The 16035-nt window shown below is 40.0% G+C and overlaps 1 protein-coding gene across 1 annotated transcript in view; it reads right to left on the reverse strand.

The window, feature by feature from the left end:
* The window catches only part of CCDC50 (coiled-coil domain containing 50), a 341194-nt gene that overhangs the window by 167504 nt on the left and 157655 nt on the right, over positions 1-16035 (reverse strand).

Genomic DNA, 16035 nt, shown 5'->3' on the forward strand with positions numbered 1-16035 from the left:
CAACAGAGAAAAAGATCTAGCTTGCAGGGAAGTATTCTGGATACACAAATTGAAAACCAGAATACGGTTGGGTCTTAACACTGAATATGACTTAATAAATTTCTGGCAAAATTGAAGGGAGAGTAGAAAGTATTTATAGTAGTTTCAACATAAAATCAAACTAAAATCAAACTAAGCACAATACATTGAAGCAAAGCAATAGTAGCCATTTCCAAGGAAAACAACCCCTTTTTGATTTATGAAAATGATTCAGAATAAAAAGATAAATTTAATGAAATAAATTAAAAGCATCATTAAAAAACTGGGGCCACTATCCAGAAGAACAAAGTTAGAAGCATATATATATATAATAATAAGAAAAAAAGTTGCTCAGATCGAGTTTCAAAGACATATGTTGGTTAATTGAATAGAGCCATATATATATATTTGACATATGGATAGGGCATTCATTTGTTCATGTGTTCATCTGTTTATTTATTTTATTTTATTTATTTACATATATCTGCTTCAAAACGCTTCTTTTAGGAAGTTAAAGATTATCATACCTCATGAAGAAAGAAGTAATTTTAGACAGTGAGTTTAAGCAGAAAAATCAAAAGTGTAAAACTGAAACAGTTCAGGTTATTAAAGATAAAGGAACAAAAAATAAAATAATATAATATATATATATTACCTAAGATCATTAAATTTAATCTAATAATTAAGTAAAGCTTATTTTGAGCATATATATTATAAACAATGCATTTTAGTGTGTTTGTTCTTTGTCTTATTCATAAAATCAACAAACTAATCAAATATTACGGATCGCATCTAAAAATGAAATTAATTACTACAACCATTAAGACACATCTAAAAAATGAACACAGAATGCAAGTAATAAGACAAAGGAAATATCGTTACTTGATATAATATACATTCAATCAGAGAAGTAAGCCGAACAACACACCTGAGTAGGTAGACAGAGGGGTGGAGTGAACACAGACTAGTATCCAATCAGTGAGTCAGCATGAAAGTTTGGAGATCCAATCAGAATATGGTGGGGATTTTAAATGAGTACTGTGTCTGTAAATTCCTTATGCTATGACTACGGCTATCGCCGAAACACGTAAGCGAAAGGAATGCTGAACTAACTGTATACATGTCCATTATTGATGTCATTTTAACAGGCTATGGAGCCTAATAAAAGTTAAATTTTATTCTAAGCACAAAACAGTCTGGTGCTCCTCATTTGAACTTTTGATTGTGTACCACATACTCTTTACCACCCCAGTGGAGATGCTACTAGTTAGAGCGGCAAAGAGAATGACTGGGGGGGCGGAGCCTGAGGGGAGCTATATGGACAGCTCTGCTGTGTGCTCTCTTTGCCACTTCCTGTAGGGATTGAGAATATCCCACAAGTAAGGATGAAGCCGTGGACCGGATACACCAATGTAGGAGAAATATGAAGATCATTCTTTTTTTTTTTACAGAAAGGGTGGTGGAGTCATGGAATAAACTTCCCATAGAGGTGGTAAACACAGAGACCGTGAAATAATTAAAAAAATGTATATCCTAAGGAAACAATAACATGTAATGTGGGTAGACTGCATGGGGCTTTTGGTTCTTATCTACCGTCTAGAGTCTTTTAAAGAGATATGTCCCTGGACTGCATATGACAATGTGATGTTCTAATTATTAATGCTTTTGGAAATCCAAAATGTGCAAACACTTTCTCTAATACAGCAATAGAAGCTTTAGTTGTGGTGTTTCTCATCTGAAAATCTTTAGGCCATTCTGAATGTGTGTCTACCAGGATTAGGAACTTAAAGGGATACTAAACCCAAAATATTTCTCATGATTCAGGTAGAGAATACAATTTTAAACAACATTCCAATTTACTTCTATTATCTCATTTGCTTCATTCTTCAGATATCCCTTTCTGAAGAAATAGCAAGGCACATGGGTGAGCCAATCACACAAGACATCTATGTGCATCTACCAATCAGTAGCTACTAAGCCTAACTAGATATGCTTTTCAGCAAAGGATATCAAGAAAATCAAGCAAAATAGATAATAGAAGTAAATTAGAAAGTTGTTTAAAATTGCACGCTCTTTCTAAATCATGAAAGAAAAAATGTGGGTTTCATGTCCCTTTAAAGTCCAAAAACACTTTCATGATTCAAATAGGGCATGTAATTTTAAACAACTTTCCAATTAACTTATCACCAATTGTGCTTTGTTCTCTTGGTATCCTTAGTTGAAAGCTAAAATTAGAAGGTTCATATGCTAATTTCTTAGGCCTTGAAGGCCACCTGTAATCTGAATGGTTTTCACCACTAGAGGGAGTTAGTTCAGGTGTTTCATATAGATAAAATTGAGCACACGCACGTGAATTTACCGAGGAGTGAGCACTGATTGGCTAAAATTCAAGTCTGTCAAAAGAACTGAAATAAGGGGGCAGTCTGCAGAGGCTTATATACAAGATAATCACAGAGGTAAAAAGTGTATTATTATAATTGTGTTGGTTATGCAAAACTGGGGAATGGGTAATAAAGGGATTATCTATCTTTTTAAACAACAAAAATTCTGGTGTTGACTGTCCCTTTAAGTCCTTCAATCCTATTATATGTAATTTCTCTCAATGATTTAGCGGCCATGAACATGGTTGCACCATTCCTCTTGCTCTTTGTTCTTCATTTAGGATAGGTCACCACATATGCTCCCTTAGCCATTGTTTCCTATGTCCCTTGTGCAATAAATGAAGAATGTCTGCTCGTAAAGCTACAGGAATGACGACTCACTAGCCACAGAGAAGATAATCTTCACTCCGTGTCAATTCTAAAGATCTGAACTAATAAGGACAAGGTTGAGGTTGAATCATAGTAGAACAGCCATGTTTCAGGTTTTCTACTATGCCCTCTATCTCCAAAACAATCTCTTATGCAGCATTGTGTGTGTAAACATATGCTCTGTGTTTTAACTTTCTGATTCCCTTTCTCGTGGGAAACCTAAAAATGCATCTACGTAGAAAGGGGTTTAAAAGCACATGCTCTTTAATATGTCCCTTTAAAGGTCACTATAAAGTGAAACCTACGGTGTACTATGAAGTTAGCTGTTCATTTGATAAAAGTAATTTTGAACCTCTATGAATAACAATAGTAATTATTATTAGTATGATAATAGTATACATTTGCAATTTACTTTGAATCAACATCTATATTAAATAAATTGAATTTTAAAAATTTTAGGATTCTATCAGCCAATCGGAATTAAGGTAGGAAAATTCTGATTGGCTGATGGAATCAGCCAATCAGAATCAAGTTCAATCTGATTGGATGATCGGACGTCGCAAGAAGAGGATGGATCCGCGCCGGAGGTCTTCAAGATGGAGTCGGTCGTCATCGGATGGAAAAACAGAGAAGATGCGGCTTGGATGAAGATGTTTGCCGGTCCGGATCGACTCTTCTGCCCGGATAGGATGAAGACTTCTGCCCGAAGATGGAATTCTTTAGCCGCCGCTTGGATCCAGACTTCAGCCGGAGGATGGACGTCACTCTTCAGCCCCCGCTTGGGCTTGGATGAAGATTTCGGAGGCTCTTCTGGACAGATCGGGACCCGGTGTGGTGAAGACAAGGTAGGGAGATCTTCAGGGGCTTAGTGTTAGGTTTTTAAGGGGGGTTTGGGTTAGATTAGGGGTATGTGGGTGGTGGGTTGTAATGTTGGGGGGGGGGTATTGTATGTTTTTTTTTACAGGCAAAAGAGCTGAATTCTTTGGGGCATGCCCCGCAAAGGGCCCTTTTCAGGGCTGGTAAGGTAAAAGAGCTTTTCTATTTTAATTTTAGAAAAGGGTAGGGAATTTTTTTATTTTGGGTATCTTTGTTATTTTATTAGGGGGCTTAGAGTAGGTGTAATTAGTTTAAAATTGTTGTAATATTTTTCTAATGTTTGTAAATATTTTTTTATTTTTTGTAACTTAGTTCTTTTTTATTTTTTGTACTTTAGTAAGTTTATTTCATTGTATTTATTTGTAGGTATTGTATTTAATTAATTTATTGATAGTGTAGTGTTAGGTTTAATTGTAGATAATTGTAGGTACATGCTAAAAGAGGATTAAAGTTTGGGAGCGTGCTTTTGCACTTATGTGCTTCTATTTCCTAGGCAGCTGTGGGTGCCACTGAAGAGTCTTTTGCATGGACATTTGTTTACATACTCATGTATATGTTTTTTATGTATTTTATAATTGTGGTGTATTTAAGTATGCTTAGCAGACAGATGCATTAAAGCTTTTTTTCTGTACTCTAGTGCGGTCTTGGTTACTCTTCAGTAGTTAAGGATCTGTTAACTGCTCTTTTCTTTTTTAATCTAGATACAAGGTAATTACAGAGGTAAAACGTGTATTATAACTGTGTTGGTTATGCAAAACTGGGGACTGGGTAATAACGGGATTATCTATCTTTTTAAACAACAAACATGCTGGTGTCGACTGTCCCTTTAAGTGCTGCTGGGTATGAAAGGTAGCATTTTAGTCTCTAAACTAAGACAGCTGGCAGTGCTCTAAATCAGACAAAAGGCTGTGACACACTGCAAGCGATGCGGCGCGAGGCAAAAACATAATTTATGCTTACCTGATAAATTCCTTTCTTCTGTAGTGTGATCAGTCCACGGGTCATCATTACTTCTGGGATATTACTCCTCCCCAACAGGAAGTGCAAGAGGATTCACCCAGCAGAGCTGCATATAGCTCCTCCCCTCTACGTCACTCCCAGTCATTCGACCAAGGACCAACGAGAAAGGAAAAGCCAAGGGTGAAGTGGTGACTGGAGTATAAATTAAAAAATATTTACCTGCCTTAAAAACAGGGCGAGCCGTGGACTGATCACACTACAGAAGAAAGGAATTTATCAGGTAAGCATAAATTATGTTTTCTTCTGTTAAGTGTGATCAGTCCACGGGTCATCATTACTTCTGGGATACCAATACCAAAGCAAAAGTACACGGATGACGGGAGGGATAGGCAGGCTCTTTATACAGAAGGAACCACTGCCTGAAGAACCTTTCTCCCAAAAATAGCCTCCGATGAAGCAAAAGTGTCAAATTTGTAAAATTTGGAAAAAGTATGAAGCGAAGACCAAGTTGCAGCCTTGCAAATCTGTTCAACAGAGGCCTCATTCTTGAAGGCCCAAGTGGAAGCCACAGCTCTAGTAGAATGAGCTGTAATTCTTTCAGGAGGCTGCTGTCCAGCAGTCTCATAAGCTAAACGAATTATGCTACGAAGCCAAAAAGAAAGAGAGGTAGCGGAAGCTTTTTGACCTCTCCTCTTCCCAGAGTAAATGACAAACAGAGAAGACGTTTGTCGAAATTCCTTAGTTGCCTGTAAGTAAAATTTTAGAGCACGGACTACATCCAGGTTGTGCAGTAGACGTTCCTTCTTTGAAGAAGGATTTGGGCATAAAGAAGGAACAACAATCTCTTGATTGATATTCCTGTTAGTAACTACCTTAGGTAAGAACCCAGGTTTAGTACGCAGGACTACCTTATCCGAATGAAAAATCAAATAAGGAGAATCACAATGTAAGGCTGATAATTCAGAGACTCTTCGAGCCGAGGAAATAGCCATTAAAAATAGAACTTTCCAAGATAACAACTTTATATCAATGGAATGAAGGGGTTCAAACGGAACGCCCTGTAAAACATTAAGAACAAGGTTTAAACTCCATGGTGGAGCAACAGTTTTAAACACAGGCTTAATCCTGGCCAAAGCCTGACAAAAAGCCTGGACGTCAGGAACTTCTGACAGACGTTTGTGTAACAGAATGGACAGAGCTGAGATCTGTCCCTTTAATGAACTAGCAGATAAACCCTTTTCTAAACCTTCTTGTAGAAAAGACAATATCCTAGGAATCCTAACCTTACTCCAAGAGTAACCTTTGGATTCACACCAATATAGGTATTTACGCCATATCTTATGGTAAATCTTTCTGGTAACAGGTTTCCTAGCCTGTATTAAGGTATCAATAACTGACTCAGAAAACCCACGTCTTGATAAAATCAAGCGTTCAATTTCCAAGCAGTCAGCTTCAGAGAAGTTAGATTTTGATGTTTGAAGTGACCCTGTATCAGAAGGTCCTGTTTCAGAGGTAGAGACCAAGGTGGACAGGATGACATGTCCACCAGGTCTGCATACCAAGTCCTGCGTGGCCACGCAGGTGCTATTAGAATCACTGATGCTCTCTCTTGTTTGATTCTGGCAATCAATCGAGGAAGCAACGGGAAGGGTGGAAACACGTAAGCCATCCTGAAGTCCCAAGGTGCTGTCAGAGCATCTATCAGGACTGCTCCTGGATCCCTGGATCTGGACCCGTAACGAGGAAGCTTGGCGTTCTGTCGAGACGCCATGAGATCTATCTCTGGTTTGCCCCAACGTCGAAGTATTTCGGCAAAGACCTCCAGATGAAGTTCCCACTCCCCCGGATGAAAAGTCTGACGACTTAAGAAATCCGCCTCCCAGTTCTCCACTCCCGGGATGTGGATTGCTGACAGGTGGCAAGAGTGAGACTCTGCCCAGCGAATTATCTTTGATACTTCCATCATAGCTAGGGAGCTTCTTGTCCCTCCCTGATGGTTGATGTAAGCTACAGTCGTGATGTTGTCCGACTGAAACCTGATGAACCCCCGAGTTGTCAACTGGGGCCAAGCCAGGAGGGCATTGAGAACTGCTCTCAATTCCAGAATGTTTATTGGCAGGAGACTCTCCTCCTGACTCCATTGTCCCTGAGCCTTCAGAGAATTCCAGACGGCACCCCAACCTAGAAGGCTGGCGTCTGTTGTTACAATTGTCCAGTCTGGTCTGCTGAATGGCATCCCCCTGGACAGATGTGGCCGAGAAAGCCACCATAGAAGAGAATTTCTGGTCTCTTGATCCAGATTCAGAGAAGGGGATAAGTCTGAGTAATCCCCATTCCACTGACTTAGCATGCACAGTTGCAGTGGTCTGAGGTGTAAGCGTGCAAAGGGTACTATGTCCATTGCCGCTACCATTAAGCCGATTACCTCCATGCATTGAGCCACTGACGGGTGTTGAATGGAATGAAGGGTGCGGCAAGCACTTTGAAGTCTTGTTAGCCTGTCCTCTGTCAGGTAAATCTTCATTTCTACAGAATCTATAAGAGTCCCCAGGAAGGGAACTCTTGTGAGTGGAACGAGTGAACTTTTCTTTTCGTTCACCTTCCATCCATGTGACCTTAGAAATGCCAGCACTAACTCTGTATGAGACTTGGCAGTTTGAAAGCTTGAAGCTTGTATCAGAATGTCGTCTAGGTATGGAGCTACCGAGATTCCCCGCGGTCTTAGTACCGCCAGAAGAGCACCCAGAACCTTTGTGAAGATTCTTGGAGCTGTAGCCAATCCGAATGGAAGAGCCACAAACTGGTAATGCCTGTCTAGGAAGGCAAGCCTTAGGTACCGGTAATGATCTTTGTGAATCGGTATGTGAAGGTAAGCATCTTTTAAATCTACAGTGGTCATGTACTGACCCTCTTGGATCATAGGTAAAATTGTCCGAATAGTCTCCATCTTGAACGATGGAACTCTTAGGAATTTGTTTAGGATCTTTAAGTCCAGGATTGGTCTGAAAGTTCCCTCTTTTTTGGGAACCACAAACAGATTTGAGTAAAACCCCTGTCCCTGTTCCGATCGTGGAACTGGATGGATTACTCCCATTAACAAGAGCTCTTGTACGCAGCGTAGAAACGCCTCTTTCTTTGTCTGGATTGTTGACAATCTTGACAGATGAAATCTCTCTCTTGGAGGAGAGTATTTGAAGTCCAGAAGGTATCCCTGAGATATTATCTCTAGCGCCCAGGGATCCTGAACATCTCTTGCCCAAGCCTGGGCGAAGAGAGAAAGTCTGCCCCCCACTAGATCCGATCCCGGATCGGGGGCCCTCAATTCATGCTGTTTTAGGGGCAGCAGCAGGTTTCCTAGTCTGCTTGCCCTTGTTCCAGGACTGGTTAGGTTTCCAGCCTTGTCTGTAGCGAGCAACAGCTCCTTCCTGTTTTGGTGCAGAGGAAGTTGATGCTGCTCCTGCTTTGAAATTACGAAAGGAACGAAAATTAGACTGTCTAGTCTTGGCTTTGGCTTTGTCCTGAGGCAGGGCATGGCCTTTACCTCCTGTAATGTCAGCGATAATCTCTTTCAACCCGGGCCCGAATAAGGTCTGCCCTTTGAAAGGTATATTAAGCAATTTAGACTTAGAAGTAACATCAGCTGACCAGGATTTTAGCCACAGCGCCCTGCGTGCCTGAATGGCGAATCCTGAATTCTTCGCCGTAAGTTTAGTAAGATGTACTACGGCCTCCGAAATGAATGAATTAGCTAGTTTAAGGACTCTAAGCCTGTCCGTAATGTCGTCCAGAGTAGCTGAACCAATGTTCTCTTCCAGAGACTCAATCCAGAATGCCGCTGCAGCCGTGATCGGCGCAATGCATGCAAGGGGTTGCAATATAAAACCTTGTTGAACAAACATTTTCTTAAGGTAACTCTCTAACTTTTTATCCATTGGATCTGAAAAAGCACAGCTATCCTCCACCGGGATAGTGGTACGCTTAGCTAAGGTAGAAACTGCTCCCTCCACCTTAGGGACCGTTTGCCATAAGTCCCTTGTGGTGGCGTCTATTGGAAACATTTTTCTAAATATCGGAGGGGGTGAGAACGGCACACCGGGTCTATCCCACTCCTTAGTAACAATTTCAGTAAGTCTCTTAGGTATAGGAAAAACCTCAGTACTCGTCGGTACCGCAAAATATTTATCCAACCTACACATTTTCTCTGGTATTGCAACTGTGTTACAATCATTCAGAGCCGCTAACACCTCCCCTAGTAATACACGGAGGTTTTCCAGTTTAAATTTAAAATTTGAAATATCTGAATCCAGTCTGTTTGGATCAGAACCGTCACCCACAGAATGAAGTTCTCCGTCCTCATGTTCTGCCACCTGTGACGCAGTGTCTGACATGGCCCTAATATTATCAGCGCACTCTGTTCTCACCCCAGAGTGATCACGCTTACCTCTTAGTTCTGGTAATTTAGCCAAAACCTCAGTCATAACAGTAGCCATATCCTGTAATGTGATTTGTAATGGCCGCCCAGATGTACTCGGCGCTACAATATCACGCACCTCCCTCTGAGCGGGAGATGTAGGTACTGACACGTGAGGCGAGTTAGTCGGCATAACTCTCCCCTCGTTGTTTGGTGAAATTTGTTCAATTTGTACAGATTGACTTTTATTTAAAGTAGCATCAATACAGTTAGTACATAAATTTCTATTGGGCTCCACTTTGGCATTGCAACAAATGACACAGGTATCATCCTCTGAATCAGACATGTTTAACACACTAGCAAATAAACTTGCAACTTGGAAATACAATTCAATTAGAATAATATTAAAACGTACTGTGCCTTTAAGAAGCACAGAAGATCTATGACAGTTGAAAATTAATAAATTGAAACAGTTATAGCCTCAATCCTTGTAAACAACACAACTTTAGCAAAGGTTTAATCCCATTAGCAAAGATAACAAATTCTGAAAGCAGGAAACAAATTACAGAATAAACGTTTTTTATCTCAGTCAAACTATAATTCTCACAGCTCTGCTGAGAGAAATTACCTCCCTCAAAATAAGTTTTGAAGACCCCTGAGCTCTGTAGAGATGAACCGGATCATGCAGGGAATACAATGAGTTGCTGACTGAAATATTTGATGCGTAGTAAAAGCGCCAAAAAACGGCCCCTCCCCCTCACACACAGCAGTGAGGGAGAACAGAAACTGTCAGAAAACAGATTAAGCAACTGCCAAGTGGAAAAATAGTGCCCAAACATTTATTCACTCAGTACCTCAGCAAATGAAAACGATTTTACATTCCAGCAAAAACGTTAAACATAATCTCTAGTTATTAAACAGCTTTATGTATTTCTTACAGTGTAATTCTAGTGAAGTACCATTCCCCAGAATACTGAAGTGTAAAGTATACATACATGACATTATATCGGTATGGCAGGATTTTCTCATCAATTCCATTGTCAGAAAATAAAAACTGCTACATACCTCTATGCAGATTCATCTGCCCGCTGTCCCCTGATCTGAAGTTTACCTCTCCTCAGATGGCCGAGAAACAGCAATATGATCTTAACTACTCCGGCTAAAATCATAACAAAAACTCTGGTAGATTCTTCTTCAAACTCTGCCAGAGAGATAATAACACACTCCGGTGCTATTTTAAAATAACAAACTTTTGATTGAAGATATAAAACTAAGTATAATCACCATAGTCCTCTCACACATCCTATCTAGTCGTTGGGTGCAAGAGAATGACTGGGAGTGACGTAGAGGGGAGGAGCTATATGCAGCTCTGCTGGGTGAATCCTCTTGCACTTCCTGTTGGGGAGGAGTAATATCCCAGAAGTAATGATGACCCGTGGACTGATCACACTTAACAGAAGAAAGCAGCTGCTTCGCATTGCTTCTGAAGTTCAAATATTTCATCTCTGAGCGCTCAGCTACGCGACCTAAAGCAGCAGAGTGCTCAGAGATGAAAAGGCAGGACACACTGAGCGCGCACAGCCGCATCTACACGCTGTGCGCTGCTCCGTTTGCAGTGTGTCACAGCCTTAAAACCGAGTGTTCAATAAAGTGCCAACTGGCTGTATCACCACAAAACTCCCGTAGGAAAAATGGTAAGTGTGTAGACTTTTGAGCTGTATAGCAGGTATTTTAGAATTTAAAAAAATAATAACATATATATCAGTATTACTTGAAGACAGTTCACTTCCTTGTCTCTTAAATATAGCTATTTATTGAGCTGAAGGCCACCTTATGTTCTTAAACAGGGATAGCTCTAGTCTACGAGGGCGATTTATAGAGCTGAGGTGGACAGGGGCGCACATACGCGTCCATGTCCGCCGCAGCTCGCCTCTGGCGGGCTGAATTCCCCTGGTGGAATTAAGCATAGCACACGAGCGCTATTTTGCGCTCGCATGCCATCCCGCCTCCTGTCCGCGCACAGCCAATCACGCGTGGGCAGGAGTTGTCAATCTACCCAGTTGGACTAGACCGCGAAGATTGAATTTCACCAATTTAAAGGTGGCAAAACATTAGGAGAACAGCGGTCTGATAACTGCTTGTTAATTACGGCTCACAGGTTTGCAAAGCCTTTGATAAATCGACCCCTATGTGTCTCATGTGTACATTACATGGCAATACCCTGGAGCACAATCAAGCCCTGTGTTAATTGATACAATGTTATTGCCACAGTTAAAATGTCTGTGTTTCAATAAACCTTGATTATACCACCAGATAATTCAAAATTTCATTAGCTCAGATAGGAGATGGGGGGGGGGGGTGTAGAACACAGATTTTAGTTGTTTTTTTTTCTTAAACTGCATACAGCATTTACCTTATTTATTTTTACCCAGTAAAGAACAACAATTATGTGTTGCAGTGTAGAAGATCTGCCTGCAAAATAAATTATTTTAAATAAAAATATTTTTAAAAGAATTTGAAAATATTTATGTTTTCCTCTTTGATGTGAACAGAGGAAGGTTTAAAGCTCCTTCAATGACAATTAATCACTGCAGAATTGTGATGCCCGCAGTATGCATTTCAGCCTCTATGAGTGAAACAAATACAAGTTAAAGGGACAGTCTACTCCAGAATGTTTATTGTTTAAAAAGATAGATAATCCATGTATTACCCATTCCCTAGTTTTGCATAACCAATACGGATATATAGATATTCTGGGTTGAAGAGATACCTAGGTAGGTTTCTGGAGCACCACATGACAGGAAATAGTGCTGCCATCTAGTGCTCTTGCAAATAGATAACATTCTATCAAAACTACTGCCATATAGTGTTCCAGAAATGGGTTGGATCCTAAGCATATGTCCCTGATTTTCAACAAAAGATACCAAGTGAATGAAGAAACATTTATAATAGAAAGCTGTTTAAAATTGCATGCTCTATCTGAATCGTGAAAGAAAAATGTGGGGTTTCATATCTCTTTAATAGGTGGCCTGTAATCAAACTTACTAAAAAAAAAAAATTGCCAGCACAAAGCGAAACCTGGTTTCAAAGAGCATTCTACTGTAAGGTGTCTCTCCTTCACTCCTTCACAGCAGAACCCCATAAGTGACATAAATAGCTCTCAAGCAAAAAAACATAATTTATGTAAGAACTTACCTGATAAATTCATTTCTTTCATATTGGCAAGAGTCCATGAGCTAGTGACATATGGGATATACAATCCTACCTGGATGGGCAGTTTCCCAAACTTTAAAAATGCCTATAAATACACCCTTCACCACACCCACAATTCAGTTTAACAAATAGCCAAGCAGTGGGGTGATAAAGAAAGGAATAGAAAGCATCAACAAAGGAAATTTGGAAATAATTGTGCTTTATACAAAAAATCATAACCACCATAAAAAGGGTGGGTCTCATGGACTCTTGCCAATATGAAAGAAATTAAATTTATCAGGTAAGTTCTTACATAAATTATGTTTTCTTTCAGGTAATTGGCAAGAGTCCATGAGCTAGTGACGTATGGGATAGCAATACCCAAGATGTGGATCTCCACTCAAGAGTCACTAGAGAGGGAGGGAATAAAATAAAAACAGCCATTTTCCGGTGAAAAAATTAATCCACAACCCAAAAAAAATGAGTTTATTTTCATAATTTAAAGAAAAAAACTTAAATCAAAAGCAGAAGAATCAAACTGAAACAGCTGCCTGAAGAACTTTTCTACCAAAAACTGCTTCCGAAGAAGCAAATACATCAAAACGGTAGAATTTAGTAAATGTATGCAAAGAGGACCAAGTTGCCGCTTTGCAAATCTGATCAATTGAAGCTTCATTTTTAAAAGTCCATGAAGTGGAGACTGATCTAGTAGAATGAGATGTAATTCTCTGAGGCGGGCCTGACCCGACTCCAAATAAGCTTAATGAATCAAAAGTTTCAACCGAGAAACCAAGGAAATAGTAGAAGCCGTCTGAACTTTCCTAGGACCAGAGAATTAAAAAAGTAGACTGGAAGTCTTCCTGAAATCTTTAGTAGCTTCCACATAATATTTCAAAGCTCTTACCACATCCAAAGAATGTAAGGATCTTTCCAAAGAATTCTTAGGATTAGACCCAAGGAAGGGACAACAATTTCACTACCAATGTTATTAGAATTCACAACCTTAGGTATAAATTGAAAAGAAGTCCACAAAACTGCCTTAACCTGATGAAAAATCAGAAAAGGAGAGACTCACAAGAAAGAGCAGATAGCTCAAAAACTCTTCTAGCAGAAGAGATGGCCAAAAGGAACAACACTTTCCAAGAAAGTAGTTTAATGTCCAAAGAATGCATAGGTTCAAATGGAGAAGCCTGTAAAGCTTTCAGAACCAAATTAAGACTCCAAGGAGGAGAAATTGATTTAATAACAGGCTTAATACGAACTAAAGCCTGTACAAAACAGTGTATATCAGGAAGTATAGCAATCTTTCTGTGAAATAAAACAGAAAGAGCGGAGATTTGTCCTTTCAAGGAACTTGCAGACAAACCCTTATCCAAACCATCCTGAAGAAACTGTAAAATTCTAGGAATTCTAAAAGAATGCCAGGAGAATTTATGAGAAGAACACCATGAAATGTAAGTCTTCCAAACTCTATAATAAATCTTTCTAGAGACAGATTTACGAGCTTGTAACATAGTATTAATCACTGAGTCAGAGAAACCTCTATGACTTAGTACTAAGCGTTCAATTTCCATACCTTCAAATTTAATGATTTGAGATCCTGATGGAAAAAACGGACCTTGAGATAGTTGGTCTGGCCGTAACGGAAGTGGCCAAGGTGGGCAACTGGACATCCGAACCAGATCCACATACCAAAACCTGTGTGGCCATGCTGGAGCCACCAGCAACACAAATTATTGTTCCATGATGATTTTGGAGATCACTCTTGGAAGGAGAACTAGAGGCGGGAAAATGTAAGCAGGATGATAACACCAAGGAAGTGTCAGCGCATCCACTGCTTCCGCCTGAACATCCCTGGACCTGGACAGGTATCTGGGAAGTTTCTTGTTTAGATGAGAGGCCATGAGATCCATCTCTGGAAGACCCCACATCTGAACAATCTGAGAAAATACTTCTGGATGGAGAGACCACTCCCCTGGATGTAAAGTCTGGCGGCTGAGATAATCCGCCTCCCAATTGTCTACACCTGGGATATGCACCGCAGAGATTAGACAGAAGCTGGATTCCGCCCAAGTATCCGAGATACTTCTTTCATAGCTTGGGGACTGTGAGTCCCACCCTGATGATTGACATATGCCACTGTTGTGATATTGTCTGTCTGAAAACAAATGAACGGTTCTCTCTTTAACAGAGGCCAAAACTGAAGAGCTCTGAGAATTGCACGGAGTTCTAAAATATTTATTTTCAAAACCCCTTGTGCTGTCAGAGATCCCCAAACAGCTCCCCAACCTGAAAGACTCGCATCTGTTGTGATCACAGTCCAGGTTGGCCGAACAAAAGAAGCACCTTGAACTAAACAATGGATCTATCCACCATGTCAGAGAGTGTCGTACATTGGGATTTAAGGATATTAATTGTGATATCTTTGCATAATCCCTGCACCATTGATTAAGGATACAAAGCTGTAGAAGTCTCATGTAAAAACGAGCAAAGGGGATTGCGTCCGATGCTGCAGTCATGAGACCTAAAACTTCCATGCACATAGGTCTCATGACTGAAGGGAATAACTGAGACTGAAGGTGCCGGCAGGCTGCAACCAATTTTAAACGTCTCTTGTCTGTTAGAGACAGAGTCATGGACACTGAATCTATCTGGAAGTCTAAAAAGGTGACCCTTGTCTGAGGAATCAAGAAACTTTTTGGTAAATTGATCCTCCAACAATGTTTCCGAAGAAACAACACTAGTTGATTTGTGTGAGATTCTGCAGTACGTAAAGGCTGAGCTAGTACCAAGATATCCTCCAAATAAGGAAACACCACAATACCCTGTTCTCTGATTACAGAGAGTTGGGCTCCCAGAACCTTCAAAAAGATTCTTGGAGCTGTTGCTAGGTCAAATGGAAGAGCTACAAATTGGAAATGCTTGTTTAGAAAAGAGAATCTCAGAAACTGATAATGTTCTGGATGAATCAGAATATGAAGGTATGCATCCTGCAAGTCTATTGTGGACATATAATGTCCTCGCTGAACAAAAGGCAGAATAGTCCTTATAATCACCATCTTGAAAGTTGGTACTCTTACATAACGATTCAAAATTTTCAGATCCAGAACTGGTCTGAATAAATTTTCCTTCTTTGGGACAATGAATAGATTTGAATAAAACCCCAAACCTTGTTCCTGAAGAGGAACTGGCATGATTACCCCTGAAGACTCCAGGTATGAAACACACTTCAGGAAAGCCTGAGCTTTTACTGGATTTGCTGGGATACGTGAGAGAAAAAATCTTCTCAAAGGAGGTATTACTCTGAATCCTATTCGATACCCTTGAGAGACAATGCTCTGAATCCATTGATTTTTTGATAAATTTTATAGAAATATCCTTGAAAAACCTTAATCTGCCCCCTACCAGCTGAGCTGGAATGAGGGCCGCACCTTCATGCGGACTTAGGGGCTGACTTTGGTTTCCTAAATGGCTTGGATTTATTCCAATTTGAGGAAGGCTTCCAATTGGAAGCAGATTCCTTTGGGGGAGGATTGAGTTTTTGTTCCTTATTCTGACGAAAGGAACGAAAATGGTTAGAAGCCTTAGATTTACCCTTAGGTTTTTTATCCTGAGGCAGAAAAACTCCCTTTCCCCCAGTGATAGTTGAAATAAAAGAATCCAACTGAGAACCAAATAAATTATTACCTTGGAAAGAAAGAGATAGTAATCTAGATTTAGATGTCATATCAGCATTCCAAGATTTAAGCCACAAAGCTCTTCTAGCTAATATAGCTAATGACATGGATCTAACATCAATTTTGATAATATCAAAAATGGCATCACAAA

Source organism: Bombina bombina, chromosome 4, assembly GCF_027579735.1.
Source record: "Bombina bombina isolate aBomBom1 chromosome 4, aBomBom1.pri, whole genome shotgun sequence".
Taxonomy (NCBI): domain Eukaryota; kingdom Metazoa; phylum Chordata; class Amphibia; order Anura; family Bombinatoridae; genus Bombina; species Bombina bombina.